This window comes from Fukomys damarensis, unplaced genomic scaffold, assembly GCF_012274545.1.
Source record: "Fukomys damarensis isolate Sample0158 unplaced genomic scaffold, DMR_v1.0_HiC HiC_scaffold_42, whole genome shotgun sequence".
Lineage (NCBI taxonomy): Eukaryota > Metazoa > Chordata > Mammalia > Rodentia > Bathyergidae > Fukomys > Fukomys damarensis.
The window spans coordinates 83,990-100,061 of NW_022900954.1; the positions used below are offsets into that span (position 1 = coordinate 83,990).

The 16,072-nt window shown below is 42.2% G+C and overlaps 1 pseudogene; it reads left to right on the forward strand.

The window, feature by feature from the left end:
* Window positions 1-1,057: 1,057 nt before the first annotated feature.
* Window positions 1,058-15,026, forward strand: LOC104872693 (annotated as a pseudogene).
* The last annotated feature ends 1,046 nt before the right edge of the window (window positions 15,027-16,072 follow it).

Sequence of the window (16,072 nt, forward strand, 5' to 3'; positions counted from 1 at the left end):
ATCTCAAATGCTCAGCTTTAGGTAATCCTTGTGAAGTTTTAGTCCATTTCATTTGTAATTGATACTGGGCCCAACTCTTCCACCCTAACTGATTTGTAAGGGTCGGTCCCTTTGGCTCTCTTTAGGATGGACAGATAAATTGCCAGACCTACAAAAGCCTCTCCAATTTGGTGCATATCAGGTCAATAGCGTTTTTCCCGTTATTTTCTGGTTATTCCTATCTGCCCTTTCCCTCTCCTTGGAGGAGATATCCTAACAAAATGATTTGCCATTGTGAGCACTCCTAGTGTATGTGTGCCTTTCCTGCCACTCTCATTTCTGCTTCCTCTGTCAGTACCCAGCTTCCATTGTTTCCCTTGACCTCAATCATAGGATATTGGATACCTCTCCTCTTTCTGTGGCACTTAATTAGGCACACCTCTTATCATTCCACTGAAACCTGATCATGTTTACCCTGCCCATCATCAGAGTAACAACTAACTGGGCTTTGAAAGAGTTAAAACGAGTTATCTTCTACAATTATCTGCTACATCACAGCCTCGTGATTCTTACTAACTCCCCTTACTCCCATCATCCCCATCCACAAATCATATGGTTCCTATTGACTACTGCATTGAGCCAGAAAACAATTTCTCAGCAAATAAGGTTTTTCGTGTGGCTCACTGACCTGACAAAGAGCCATCCCCAGTTCATACCCGTCCCACACCTAACACATGTCCTCCTTTGTTGTCCTCTGTTGTCAGAAAGTGTCGGCATCCAGTGTACTTTTCTATCAAATCACGTAAACTAAATGAAATTTCCACAACCAATGAGGTAATAATAACTGCTTTGCTTCTGAATCCCCGCCCACCTTCCCTGAATCCATATAAACCCTGTCCACTGCCAGCTCTGGGATGACTGCTTTGTGGAGAACTCTCCAATCAGTCTGCTGGTGTAATAAACTTGTCTCCAACCTCCAGGTGCATTCTCAATTCTTCTTGGCCTAATCTTGTTTGCTGCGCCACAAGAGCTGTGGACCTTAAGTATGCTGTTATAGTCGGTATGTTTGCCAGGAAACATGGCATTGATTAATATCACCATTGAAGCCCTAGTGGAAAGTGCCTACCCTCTGAAACAGTACATCTTCAGTGATTTCTTTAAGTGTTTTTGGAGGACTGAGGATGAACTGTTCATTGTGGGCAGTTTTCCAGATCCAGAAAGAGTGAGGATTCTTGTCTGGTTTAGTCCAATCTGGTCATTCAGATAAGGTAAGACCCCCCGCCCAGGGGCCCCCTCATTAGTTTAATCCTGCCCCTGTAGGGCGGAATGATAATAAATGTGGTTTTTTGGTTGTTGTTTTGATTGCTTTGATTTAGTTTCAGTTCCTGCCTGCCAGCCTAAGAAGAGAGAATACCTGGGAAAGAGGTTGGAAATTTTAACCTCTGAATGCCTGGAGAGTGTGAGTGTGAATGAATGCAACACAGTATTATCCTCAGTACCTGGAACATGTGGCTGCACAGTAAAGAGGGAGTGACCCCTCCTTAGACCTAAAGAGTCTGACTGGGTTCATTCTGTGATTTCATGGATGTACCAATGAAAGGCCAAGTGGAGGCTCTTGTGATGAGATAAATACTCCCTCAAGCCTGAATGGTCCTTAAAGTGCCTGAGAGACTCAAGGCCAGACAAACAGTTACTTGGTCTGTCTCTCAGGGGTGAGTAACCCATCCTTTGTCTGCCTTTGACTCCAACCAAAGGAACACTTCACACACCTAGAGAGTTTGCCAGAATGGGAATAATTCAGCCCCAACCCACAGTGTTAGAATGTATGCTAAAAATTTAGGGAGGGCTCTTTTGCTAAATATGGAGTAAAAATGAAACCCCAGAAGCTGTGCACCTTTTGAGAGATTGACTTGCCTAAACTGCCCAGAATGGCCAACACAGGGAACTCTGAATATATTGTCTACCAAGTTTGAAATGAAATTGCTATGACCAATAAAGGCAAAAGAGCCTCACCAGTCCCAGGAACAAAGGTAAGGAAGAACCCCCAAAGAAACTTTATCCAGTCCCCCCATAGAATCCTGCCTAATATCCCACAACCTAGGGCCATAGTGGACATGACTCCCACCTCCTCTGGTGCTAGTCCCTAGTCCTGCCCCACTTTTGCTTGACTTTACCTCCAAGTAACCACCATCACAGCCAGCAGCCATACCTGCCCATCTTCCAGTGATTGTCACCCAACTCCACCTACACCCTGGCACCCCCTAATCAGGGCTTGTCCCCACACTAGCAGTGCCAGCTGCTCCAGTTCCCATCTCTGCTCTGACACTGATAATTTGCAGTTTAAATAAATCAGGCTGCTGGAAATAGACACAACCCTCCCCAACCACCTACTGGTGTCAGGCTATAAGGTCTCCTAGAAAAAGGCCCAAATATGAAGTCACTTACTCAGGTAGAAGAAGAATGGTACATTTGGGGTAGAAGCACCCTGGAGGACATTGCTGCAATGAGACAGATAAATGGCTGTGGGTTTTAATTAGAACACTACTTACAAAAAAGTATGAAAATCCAAAGTACATTACCTAGAGAAAAGACTAAGGCACCTTGGGCCAGAAAAAAAGAACCAATATGCTCTATCCCCAGACCTGATAACGAGACAATTAAGAGAGTGCCTGGAGATGGTAGATATGAATACCATAATTTGCTGAAAAGGCCAAGGCTCTGTATGACATGCTACCAGGAGAAAAAGAGAGAAAAAAAGACATTAGGTTGGAATCTAGTCACTCCAAACAAACCCCTCTAAAACAAATTCTTTCAAATTATAAAATAGGCAATATCAATAGCCCCGGCCGTGGACATTCCTGAGGTAACCAGACCTTTTAAACTGTTCATTAATCAACAAAGACACATAACATCAGGAGTCTTGACCCAGAAGATTAAACTTTGGGAGAGGACTATCACACATTTGTCTAAGAACTTAGATCCTGTAGCTAAGGCCTGCCCTCCTGCCTGAGAGCACTGATGACAATTATCCTCCTGATCAAGGAGGCAAACGAGTTAACCCTAGGACAGAACATGACAGTTCAGACTGTCAGAACATACCGTTCTGGAAGTACTCAGCAGTTGAGGGCACCACTGGCTCTTAAACAACCATGTCACACAATAGGAAGGACTGCCTTGTAAAATCCCCTAACTCACTTTCCAGTCGACTAAACCACCGAACCCAACTACCTTACAGCCAGCTTGAAAAGAGCACTGCATGATCTTATTAACAACTCCCACGCCCATTAATATTTAAAAAACCCAGCCTTGCATCCATCATTCCAAATTAAAGAAAGCACACTGAGACTACTGCTGGAAGACCCACAGAGATGAAAAAGCTCCTTTGAAAATCATCCTGAAAAGTGTCCCACCACTCTGGAAGCTGATGGGTCTAGGCGCAGCTGAAGCTTCAACTTTGGAATGAACTGTGGAAAGTTAAGCTGCTTGTTTTATTGGGTAATGGGACTAACCACCCTGGCTTGTTTGTTGCTTTTAGCTGGCTTCTGGTACACTATATCCACTATGTATACAACTATACAATAATGTTCCCTGTTGCTCATCTACATCTGTTCCTACTCAGTCTGCTTAGCCTCTATTCGTCAAGGAAACCTAGGATAACTAAGAGTTCTAAGCCCCAATTTATGACAATCGCACAGTAATCCTTTACCAGACCACTTGGGATCCCTCCTATGCTACTGTGTACTTGTACTTTATTGCATGCCTTATTCAAACCAACAATCCAAGCTGGGATTCCCATTTCACAGGATGAGGAGGCTTAGACTAGGAACACAAAATATCAAAACAGTAACAAATATATCTTTCCTGAGTGGCACCAACCACCTAGAGAACAAGGGCATCTAGGTCATTGTAACACTATTCTAGATTGGTTCAGCCTCTACTGGGGTTGCCCCATGGACTCTGGGTGATACCCAAATACTCCCTTAACCCAGCTCCCATCAGACTCCAACTTCTTGAACAAGGGACTTGCATCCTGGTATGATACACTATCCAGAACCTCACCAACCAGGCATGGACAGCGGGCATCTGTTGAGTGTCCAGGTAGATGCATCGTGTCCAAGTATGTGGCAGGAAAAAGTACCTGGAATAATCATAAATTCCAAAAAATCTGGTTCTCTCCTCCCTGTACCAAAATACTTACACATAAAATTCAGCTACTGCCATTGATCCCTGCTACATTAGCCCTTGAGCTGAAAAAGAACATTACTGGCCCATTCACTCCTGACCTGCTACATTTGATTAATTACACACACTATATTCTTCAAATTGTAAACCTTCCGTTGGGAAATGACTGCTGGCTCTGTGTACTGCTGTTTCCTACTATGACCCCTAGATTTAAATCTTGGGAAGACTAAAATCAACTTCAACTCCTTCTCAGGTGATCTCCATTATTAGTGCCCCACTTGTTAAGACTTTTCTTCAAGCCACTCTCCTTCCAGCAGAAGTAGCAGTAATTTTTTGCAAGGGACAAAAGACAACTAGGAATGCCTTCACAGATAAGATAGCTAGGGAGGTTGCCATTCTTCCTTCTTAAGATCAATATTTTGCTCTTTCTGGCTTTACAGCAGTTTACTCAACCATGGAGTGTCACTGGTTTTGAGAGAGACTTTCTTATCCAAGGTAGCTAGTTCAAGGACTAAGGTAAATTCCTTAGTCCTGCCTCACAGGCTCACACTATTCAGTCCACTCAATAATAATTTTCATGCTGCATATAACCCCCTAACTCATCTGCTGGAACCTCTCATTGGCTTTCCATCTTGGAAAATTCTTTAAAAGATCACTGCTCAGTGTTCTGTCATGTAACCCTCAGGACTCTCTGAGACACCCTCCCTTTTCTACTTATCAGGCAGGAGAGTTTTCTTCTGCCCAAGACTGGCAACCTGTAGTTCCAAAGTTAAACTATCTTTTAGTTTGGGCTGACACTTTCACAGGATGGATGGAAGTCTCCCCCACCAGCTCAGAAAAAGGCTTTTACAGTGCTTACTTGCCTTTGAATGAACATCACACCTCAGTTTGGCCTTTCCGTTTCCATACTGTCAGATAACTGTCCTGTTTTTATCCACCAGATTACCCAGGAAGTGCCTAAATCACTCACTATACAATGGAATTCCCACACCCCTTACCAGTCATATTCTTCTGGGAAGTCAGAATGGGACAATGGTATCTTTAAAGCCCATCTGACTAAGCTTATGCTCCAGCTTCATAAGGATTGAGTTTCCTGCTTCTCATTTCCCTCCTCTGTATCTAAGCTATTCCCTGAGAGTCCACAGGATACAGTCCTTTGATCTTATGTACCACTGTATACTCCTGCTTAATTAAAACAAATGCTTTAATTAAGTCACTGACTATCCAATCCTTGCCATCTACGTGGAAAGGACTCTTCCTAGAAACCTATATCACTCCAGCTGCTATTCACTTGGAGGACCCTCCTAGGAGGGTACATTGCTCAAGAATAAAACTGTGCCCAACTGACATGGTTCCTAATCCTCCTTGTGGAAGTCACAAGTAACTTCTTCCACTACTCTAAAACTCCTCCAAATTCTGGAAGTATCAGATGATGTTAATGATAAGTAGAGAAGCTTTAACACATCCTGCATTCCTACTATGTAATTTCCTACTCTATTTCATTGATGTTGAAGCAGAGCTGCCTCAAGCCTTGGGGATAGAATAATTTCTTGTGCTAATCCTAACCAAAAGACTAATAACTCTTTTTTTTTCATACACCTTTCAATTAGTTGACTCTTGTATACCTCCTGCCCCAGTGGATACCATTCCTGCAGTTCCTCTGAGAATTCCAAATTATCTATACTTTCTGGAAAGGTTGCTCAATCTGCATTTCCATTTCTGCCACCACCTATGAGTTCACCCCTCTCCCTTACAGGTTTGGGTCTTATCCAATGTAAATTGTCATCCCTTCATAGAGAAGGAACCTCCATTCACACACACTAACCATAAAAAAAAAATCCATGGCTCTCCTCACTCCTTGGAGTATAGAATGTAAATTGTCATCCCTTCATAGAGAAGGAACCTCCATTCACACACACTAACCATAAAAAAAAAAATCCATGGCTCTCCTCACTCCTTGGAGTATAGAATCTTCCTGTCCCCATGGACTCTGGGTGATACCCAAATACTCCCTTAACCCAGCTCCCATCAGACTCCAACTTCTTGAACAAGGGACTTGCATCCTGGTATGATACACTATCCAGAACCTCACCAACCAGGCATGGACAGCGGGCATCTGTTGAGTGTCCAGGTAGATGCATCGTGTCCAAGTATGTGGCAGGAAAAAGTACCTGGAATAATCATAAATTCCAAAAAATCTGGTTCTCTCCTCCCTGTACCAAAATACTTACACATAAAATTCAGCTACTGCCATTGATCCCTGCTACATTAGCCCTTGAGCTGAAAAAGAACATTACTGGCCCATTCACTCCTGACCTGCTACATTTGATTAATTACACACACTATATTCTTCAAATTGTAAACCTTCCGTTGGGAAATGACTGCTGGCTCTGTGTACTGCTGTTTCCTACTATGACCCCTAGATTTAAATCTTGGGAAGACTAAAATCAACTTCAACTCCTTCTCAGGTGATCTCCATTATTAGTGCCCCACTTGTTAAGACTTTTCTTCAAGCCACTCTCCTTCCAGCAGAAGTAGCAGTAATTTTTTGCAAGGGACAAAAGACAACTAGGAATGCCTTCACAGATAAGATAGCTAGGGAGGTTGCCATTCTTCCTTCTTAAGATCAATATTTTGCTCTTTCTGGCTTTACAGCAGTTTACTCAACCATGGAGTGTCACTGGTTTTGAGAGAGACTTTCTTATCCAAGGTAGCTAGTTCAAGGACTAAGGTAAATTCCTTAGTCCTGCCTCACAGGCTCACACTATTCAGTCCACTCAATAATAATTTTCATGCTGCATATAACCCCCTAACTCATCTGCTGGAACCTCTCATTGGCTTTCCATCTTGGAAAATTCTTTAAAAGATCACTGCTCAGTGTTCTGTCATGTAACCCTCAGGACTCTCTGAGACACCCTCCCTTTTCTACTTATCAGGCAGGAGAGTTTTCTTCTGCCCAAGACTGGCAACCTGTAGTTCCAAAGTTAAACTATCTTTTAGTTTGGGCTGACACTTTCACAGGATGGATGGAAGTCTCCCCCACCAGCTCAGAAAAAGGCTTTTACAGTGCTTACTTGCCTTTGAATGAACATCACACCTCAGTTTGGCCTTTCCGTTTCCATACTGTCAGATAACTGTCCTGTTTTTATCCACCAGATTACCCAGGAAGTGCCTAAATCACTCACTATACAATGGAATTCCCACACCCCTTACCAGTCATATTCTTCTGGGAAGTCAGAATGGGACAATGGTATCTTTAAAGCCCATCTGACTAAGCTTATGCTCCAGCTTCATAAGGATTGAGTTTCCTGCTTCTCATTTCCCTCCTCTGTATCTAAGCTATTCCCTGAGAGTCCACAGGATACAGTCCTTTGATCTTATGTACCACTGTATACTCCTGCTTAATTAAAACAAATGCTTTAATTAAGTCACTGACTATCCAATCCTTGCCATCTACGTGGAAAGGACTCTTCCTAGAAACCTATATCACTCCAGCTGCTATTCACTTGGAGGACCCTCCTAGGAGGGTACATTGCTCAAGAATAAAACTGTGCCCAACTGACATGGTTCCTAATCCTCCTTGTGGAAGTCACAAGTAACTTCTTCCACTACTCTAAAACTCCTCCAAATTCTGGAAGTATCAGATGATGTTAATGATAAGTAGAGAAGCTTTAACACATCCTGCATTCCTACTATGTAATTTCCTACTCTATTTCATTGATGTTGAAGCAGAGCTGCCTCAAGCCTTGGGGATAGAATAATTTCTTGTGCTAATCCTAACCAAAAGACTAATACCTCTTTTTTTTTCATACACCTTTCAATTAGTTGACTCTTGTATACCTCCTGCCCCAGTGGATACCATTCCTGCAGTTCCTCTGAGAATTCCAAATTATCTATACTTTCTGGAAAGGTTGCTCAATCTGCATTTCCATCTGCCACCATTTTTTTTTTCATACACCTTTCAATTAGTTGACTCTTGTATACCTCCTGCCCCAGTGGATACCATTCCTGCAGTTCCTCTGAGAATTCCAAATTATCTATACTTTCTGGAAAGGTTGCTCAATCTGCATTTCCATTTCTGCCACCACCTATGAGTTCACCCCTCTCCCTTACAGGTTTGGGTCTTATCCAATGTAAATTGTCATCCCTTCATAGAGAAGGAACCTCCATTCACACACACTAACCATAAAAAAAAAAATCCATGGCTCTCCTCACTCCTTGGAGTATAGAATCTTCCTGTCTTCCTGTTGTAAACCATACAAAAAAGGAGAAAATCCAGAGTTAAGGGGCCAGAGAGATCACTGAGGTCAGAGGAGCTTTCCAACTCCTGATGGCGGCTGCCTTGCTGGGGACACTGGAGTATGAGAAAAGTTCAATAAATTTAAATGTATTTTCAGCATCCATAATCAAATTAGCCTAACCAAGAGGGTTTTTTTCCTCCATCTCCATTTACCTCTACCTCCCTACCAATTATACCAGGACCTAAATGTTGCCACATCTCACCCTAAGATAGGTATATCCCCAGGAAATCTGAGCCTTCTTTCAGTGGTGAAAGCTAAGGTCCATCAGCACAGGACTATCAAGTTGATTACCTAGTTTGTTGGCTTGGGAATCTCCACTGCAGCAGAAATGGGGATAGCAGGTCTCATGATTTCTCTCTCTTACTATCATATTTTATCCCAGGACTTATCAGAGTCTACAGGAAATAGGCCAACCTCATATCACCTTGCAGACTCAAATAGATTCTCTGGGTGCTGTGACCTTGCAGAGTTGAAGAAGCCTTGACATCCTGACTGAAAATAAAGGTATCCTATACCTTTTCTTAGAAGACAGTTGTTTCTATACCAATAAATCCGAGATAGTAAGAGATACAGAGAAAAACTAATTGAAAGGGCTTTGTTTTTTGTTATTGTTTTGTACCAGGGATTGAACTCAGGTCCTTGTGCTTGAGAGGGAGGTGTCAGAACCACTGAGCTAAACCCCTGGCCCGGAAAGGGCTTCAGAGATCCCAGGAACACGCTGCCTCACTCATGGACCTCTGTCTGGGGATGTGCCTCATGGCTCCTTCCTCTGACAAGGCCTCTTGTCTGTATTATCCAGCTTCTCCTCTTTGGTCCTTGTCTCCATAGGCTCCTGTCTCAAGTCTTATAGAACTGTATATAGGCAATTACAACTTGGCAGATATTGTCCACTTCTACAATAAGATACCCACAAGTTTTCTCCACAGTACGTTATCCATGCAACCCCATGCCACATATTAATAGCCCTTGAGAAATGCTGCCCTCATCTCATCCAGCTCTCTCTTTTCTTTTTCTTTTATAACAACAAGACAGAAATGTCAGACTTGAGCTGGTCATGAAATGGTTAATGAATATGTTTTTTAATTCCAAACTACAGTTTGACAAGATATAATAATAATAATAATAACAATAATAATAATAATAATAATAACAATAACAAAGCAGACAACCAAAACAGATGTTGTCTCCACTGAAGCTTTGTTATCTCAGAGATGCAATGTTTCCAACACAAATGTAACAACTAGAAAATATATCTTTTCAATACCAACTCACCTGAAAATATCCACACATCTTCCTTGACTCTGCATGGTCCCTGACCACCACTATTTGTTCTAACCCATATTTATGATAGATATAACTGACCTCTCTTTCCATGCCCTATAAAGTTTCCTGCCTTTTCCTTGTTTGGTACTGATGGCCTTTGGATTGCCATCAGTCTACCTCTACCCACGTGAATAAAGTCTTTACCTCTTTGCTTTCTGTTAACCTGCTCAATGGTTCTCATTTCTCCCTGCCATTTCTTACATGAAACATGAAAGATGGCATGAAATTCCCTATGTTCAGGCTTTTGTAACACATTAAAGGAAAGGTTCAAGGATCATGGTATTTAAGGTGGATGTGGTGAAGCACATCTGTAATACCAGCACTTGGAAGGCTGAGGCAGGAGGATTGCAGCAAGTTCGATGACAGCCAGAAATATACAGTAAGACCCTGACGAAAAATATATATGGTATTTAGTGCAGGTTCCAAGGAAGGCAAAGATGTCCTGCATGACCTTGTTCTCAGATCTTCATTTGTCTATTGGAGAACCTTGGCCTTGGTTATCTATTTAGGAAGGATAACCACACTAAGAGATCTCCTGAATCTCCCCTTAACCCTCAGACCAGTAAATTAGGTCCTTCCCCTTCAAAGAACCAAAAAACTCTATGACATATGCATAATGCATAATGCCACAGAAGAACAACATGCCTCAGCCCCGCTTTCAGCTCCCTTACATATTTCTAAGTCCCACTGAATACACACAGACAGTTTTAAGCTTTGCAGAATGAATCTGAAGTACTGCTTCTCACTAAGAGGGGTCACAGCTTGTCTTGCCTCTAAGAAAATTCTCAAGAATGGAAGGAAGTACACAGGTACAGGTTTCTTTTTCAATAGTGCATATTCAACAATCTAAGAAATGATTAGGCCAATGTCAAACTTTGACCATGCTTTTCATTTAACGTGGCTAGATGTACAATATATCTTGGCCATTTGCTGCACCTCAAATGAAAGGCACAGACTCCTACAAGAATCTTGAAACTGCATATGAATAATATGCAAAAGGAAAGAAATCGACCTAGACAGCTAGCTATTCTCCCTTCAGCAGAGCCAAACTGGTATTGTAATAGTCAGCATGGACAGGAGATGATATCTAGTATCCTAGCTGCTTCTATTATGGTTATAATAAAGTACATTAAAGACACTGTTAATAATTATAATGATAAAGTGAGTGTGGCCTTACAGGGTACAGAGAATAAAATCCAGTTTCATTTCATAACTGATTAGCAGAGGCCTTCCAGAAGTATACTGTCCTCCAGGGAGACAGAGAGAAAGACAATAAGGGGATGATATCTCAACTGTCAGTCAGCCCCAAATATATGTGATAAACTACAAAAACTTCAGATCTGGCCACAGACACCTATTACACAATTGCTGGACACAGCCATTTCTGTGTTCAACAATCAGTGCCCAGAAAAGAGAAAAGGAGAAAGGTTAAGATCATAGCAGTTGCAACTGGTAACCCAGTTGCACCAGATCCTCTACAGAAAACCAAGGGACAACCAAAGAAAGAGTTCCTGCTTAAAGTGCAGGAGAACTAGATATTTGTCCCAAGACTGCATTAAGTCTTCACCTGAGGCTTGTACTAAGTGTAAGGCAGCTAAGAGACATGACTTACTGGAGGCTTGCCTGCCCCTGATCCCAGAGAAGGGCTATGACTGCTAAAATTCTCATTTCCTGCACTGGTGACTGGAGAGGCCCAGGTCAACCTGGAACCTGTCCATAGACATCACTACCTCCTGTGAGAAATCCTGGGTAATCTTGGACTCAACTGCTTATAGATATAGCCAAAGATCATCTTGTTTGGATTCCCTTCTCTGGAAAACTCTCCTCTAAGTCTGTAGCTATAGTTGGGGTTGAAGGGACTCCTAGGAGATTCTTTACTACTCCTCTGATAATGTCATACTAAAGGTCAGATGTTTAACCATGAGTTTCTAATTGTCCCACAGTGCCCTATTTCAATGCTAGAAAGAGATTTATCAACAAAATTAGGGACAATTCTAAAGTTTTGGCTAAGACCAAAATGAATTTTACTTGCTGGGATTACACCAGGTATTCCTGACCAAATTAGCCAACAGGCAAATCCTGCTGCATGGCATAAGGGAATACTTGGTAGGGAAAATTCAGCTATGCCAGAATTATAAGGCTAAAAGCCATTTTCCTAATTGGAAGCAATATCCACCAAGGAACAGGTACATACAGCCCTCCAAGTTCTCATGGACAGATTTCTAAAATATGGCCATCTGAAATCTTGTCAATCCCCTAGCAATAGTTCCATTCTCCCTGTTTTAAAAAAAAAAGCCCTCAGGAGCATATAGGATGGTATAAAAATTCATTCTGTAGTGGTAGATCCATAGTCAATTACCTACCAAATTCTAGGGGATTCTAATGGTTTCTCTTTCTTAGATGTAAAGATTCATTTTTCTCCATTCCTCTGCAGCTAGACTCTCAGTTTATGTTCACTTTTTAATGGGAAAAAGCCATTAAAAGAGAAAAACAGTTATATACTTAGACAGTTCTCCTGCAGAGGTTTAGGGACAGCCCTCACCTTTTTTTCATGGGCACTAAGAAGTGACTTGGAAACCTACAACAGGAACAAGGAAACATACTAAAATATGTAGATGATATTCTAGTTTGCAGCCCAACTCAGGAGCTATCTAATCATAACACCATACAAACTCTTAACTTTCTATCTAAGAAGGGATACAAAATATTCAAAGAAAATGTTCATATATCTCCTCAAAAAGTTAAATATATGGGATATATTCTTACACATGGAAAATGACAGCTGTTTAGGAGCCAGATCTAGACTATCTGTGATCTTGGGCCTCCTGAAACCAAACAACAGCTTCACTTCTTTGTGGGAATGGCAGGCTTGTATAGGATCCGGCTACCTAATTTTGAACTAATGACCAAACCTTTATATGAAGCAATGAAAGGTCCTGAATCTGTTTCCCTAGAAGGAACAAAAGTGACTGAAAATACCTTTAGAAAAAAAAAATAAAGCATGCCCTTACTCAGGCTCCAGCACTGGGAATACCTCTTAAGAAAACCTTTTATTTCTCTATGTATCAGAAAAGGTAAGGATTGTTTGGGGGTCTTGATCTCAAAGATAGAAAAAGAATCTTATCCAGTGACATACTTTTCAAAGAAATCATAGGGGATGGCTGGTGGATAGTCACCTTAACGAAATGCAATGGCAGCTACAGCTACACTACCAGAAGAAGCTACAAATTTAACCTTGGGGCACAGACTGAACGTTCTGACTCCCAGTCAAATCAGAGCTATTTCTGGAGACAAAGGTTATAGAGGAACAGCTCACTAACTACCAGGATATGCTCTTAGATACCCTGGAGGTTATTATTTAAATTTTTCTTACTATTAATCCTTCTTCTTTGATGTATACATGCCCAAAGACTAGCCATTCTTAGAAACAAGTAATATCTCAGACTTATGCAGACATCAATGACCTGCCCTTCTAAAACCATGAGGGGGTATGGTTCACTGATGAAAGTACAATTGTTCAAGGACATTAAAGTGCAGGTTATGCATCTTAACAGTAGCTCAGTGAAGCTAAATTTATTTCCCAAGGAAACTGTTCAAAAGACAGAGCTGGTAACTGTTATTTAGGCATTGTCATTAGGAAAAGGCAAATAGTTAAACATCTACACAGGATCCAGATATGTCTTTCTATGATGCACACCCATGCATAAATCTGGAAAGAAGACTTAATGACAAGTAAATAATCATGTATAAAACAGAGCAGAAACTCTACAACTTGTAGAAAGTAGTCCATCTCAGACATGTTGCAGTCATGCACCATCAAGGGACACAAGAGAAACATGATTGAAATCTCCTTTGGAAAAGAGGAACAAATGGTGACCCTACAGCCCCTTGAGACTCTTAAGTTTATTCCCAGTTCCTGAGGAACTACTAAGAACAGTACAATGAGCCTTAGCAGACAAGGGAGTTTAAAAAGGAGTCTGGTGGTATTTAGGAAAGCTAAAATAGGAAAGCTCCTTTCATATATTTGCAATACCTACTGCAGTAAAGGGGGTAGAGATAGTTAATTTGATTTATCTTTCTACATTAAAGCTGGCAGTTAGTGAGCTGTTCCTCTATAACCTTTGTCTCCAGAAATAGCTCTGATTTGATTGGGAGTCAAAACGTTCAGTCTGTGTCCCAAAGTTAAGTTTGTAGCTTCTTCTGGTAGTGTAGCAGTAGCTGCCATTGCATTTCGTTAAGGTGACTATCCACCAGCCATCCCCTATGATTTCTTTGAAAAGTATGTCACTGGATAAGATTCTTTTTTCTATCCTTTAGGTCAAGGCCCCCAAGCAATTCTTACCTTTTCTGATACATAAAGAAATAAAGGTCTTTTTAAGAGGTATCCCCAGTGCTGGAGCCTGAACTGTCTGAACTGTCTAAAGAGGAAGAGCACCTAAAAGGAAAAATCTCTTCCTGTGAGCTTTTGACAAGTCTGACCTCATTACACTGAATATTGGGGGGAAGCTCTGCACAACCTCACTGGCAATCCTGACCAGCTTCCCTGACTCAATGTTGGGTGCCATGTTCAGGGGGAAGATGCCCACCAAGAGGGACAACCAGAGAAACTGCTTCATTGACCGTGATGGCAAAGTGTTCCACTACATCCTCAACTTCCTATGGACCTCTCACCTGGACTATCTGAGGACTTTCAGGAGATGGGCCTGCTCCGCAGGGAGGCTGACTTCTACCAGGTGCAGGCCCTGATCGAGGCAGTACAGGAGAAGGAGGAGGAACTCTCTAAGGCAGAGCAGAATGCCACGCTCAACATCACACTGAAGCAGCGTGTGCAGACCATCCGTTTCACTGTGCGTGAGGCACCACAGATCTACAGCCTGTCATCCTCCAGCATGGAGGTCTTCAGTGCCAACATCCTCAGCACATCTTGCTTTTTCCTCAAACTCCTTGGTTCCAAGCTCTTTTACTACTGCATTGGCAATCTCTCCTCCATTAGGACACTTGCAGGACCCTAACCACCTCACTCTGGACTGGGTGGCCAATGTGGAGGGCCTGCCAGAGGAAGAGTATACCAAGCAGAACCTCAAGAGGCTTGGGTGGTGCCTGCCAACAAGCAGATCAACAGTTTCCAGGTCTTTGTGGAGAGGTGCTGAAAATTGCTCTGAGTGATGGCTTCTGCACTGACTCTTCTCCCCACATGCTCTGTATTTTATGAACAGTAAGATTATTCAATTATTTGATTAATATGATACAGGTAAACAAAACCCAGCAACATTGGGAGGGGGTTCCCAAGAAGCTGCATGTCACCCAAGGCTTGGAGTGTCTCACCAGTGATGTGAAGCAGGGCACTCTACTAACCGGTATTAACTGCATGGCAGGACTTGATTCCCCTTTGATGAAATCTATCTTTTGGAATCCACACATCCTCCGAACAGAACTACCTTTCCGTTGCCACTTTGAACTAGAGATGGGCGATTTATTATGACAAACGAAGATGTAGCTGATGTGTACAAGAGGACTTTCTAACTGGGACAAGGAAGCAGCAGTTTTGTTGAAGGCTTCATCTGTGTATCACTATTCAGTGACTCACCTACCCATCTGTAAAAACTACCCCTCACAGCAAAGGAAATGATATGTTCCCCAGGACATAAAAGTGCCCAGGAGATCCCTTCACACTTACTCTTCCCTCTCTGGGATGTCATCAGGACCTTGGGCTTATTTGCCCAGGGTTGGCTGTATTTACCTGGCTTAGAGTGCAGTGTATTCTCAGAGCTCTTTAGTGGCCCCCTTTCAGGGAAAGAGTTGAGCCTAGAAGAGAGAGCATCTACTAGGGATTTCTCTCTTGATAGGGCCAAATCTGGGGATTTCTGGCTTTCAAATGGGCTGCTGTGTCACAAAGGTGTGAAAGTACCTGGAGCCAGTGTGATGAAAGGTACTTCATTATCTAGGCCTGTTACTTGACTTTTGCAGTCCTTTTCCTGAAAATCTGAGGTATTACTGAAACAGTTACTTTTAAACAAAAATATTATAGATTCTTGAGGTTGGAAAATAATCCAGTGGCTGCTTAGCTATCCCAGCCCGCAGGAGACCTCAGCACATTTAGAGATGAGTACCTCAGCTTGCGTACCTCCAGGGGATCTCCTAAGACTATTTGCATACCTCTGGGAACGAGCAGCTCACTGTCCCCACTGCCACGGTTGGATGGTGCTGACTTAGAAAGTTCTTCCTGTATGAAGCAAAACTTTGTCCTGCCATTTCTATATGCTAGATCTTGGTTTCATACCTTCCTT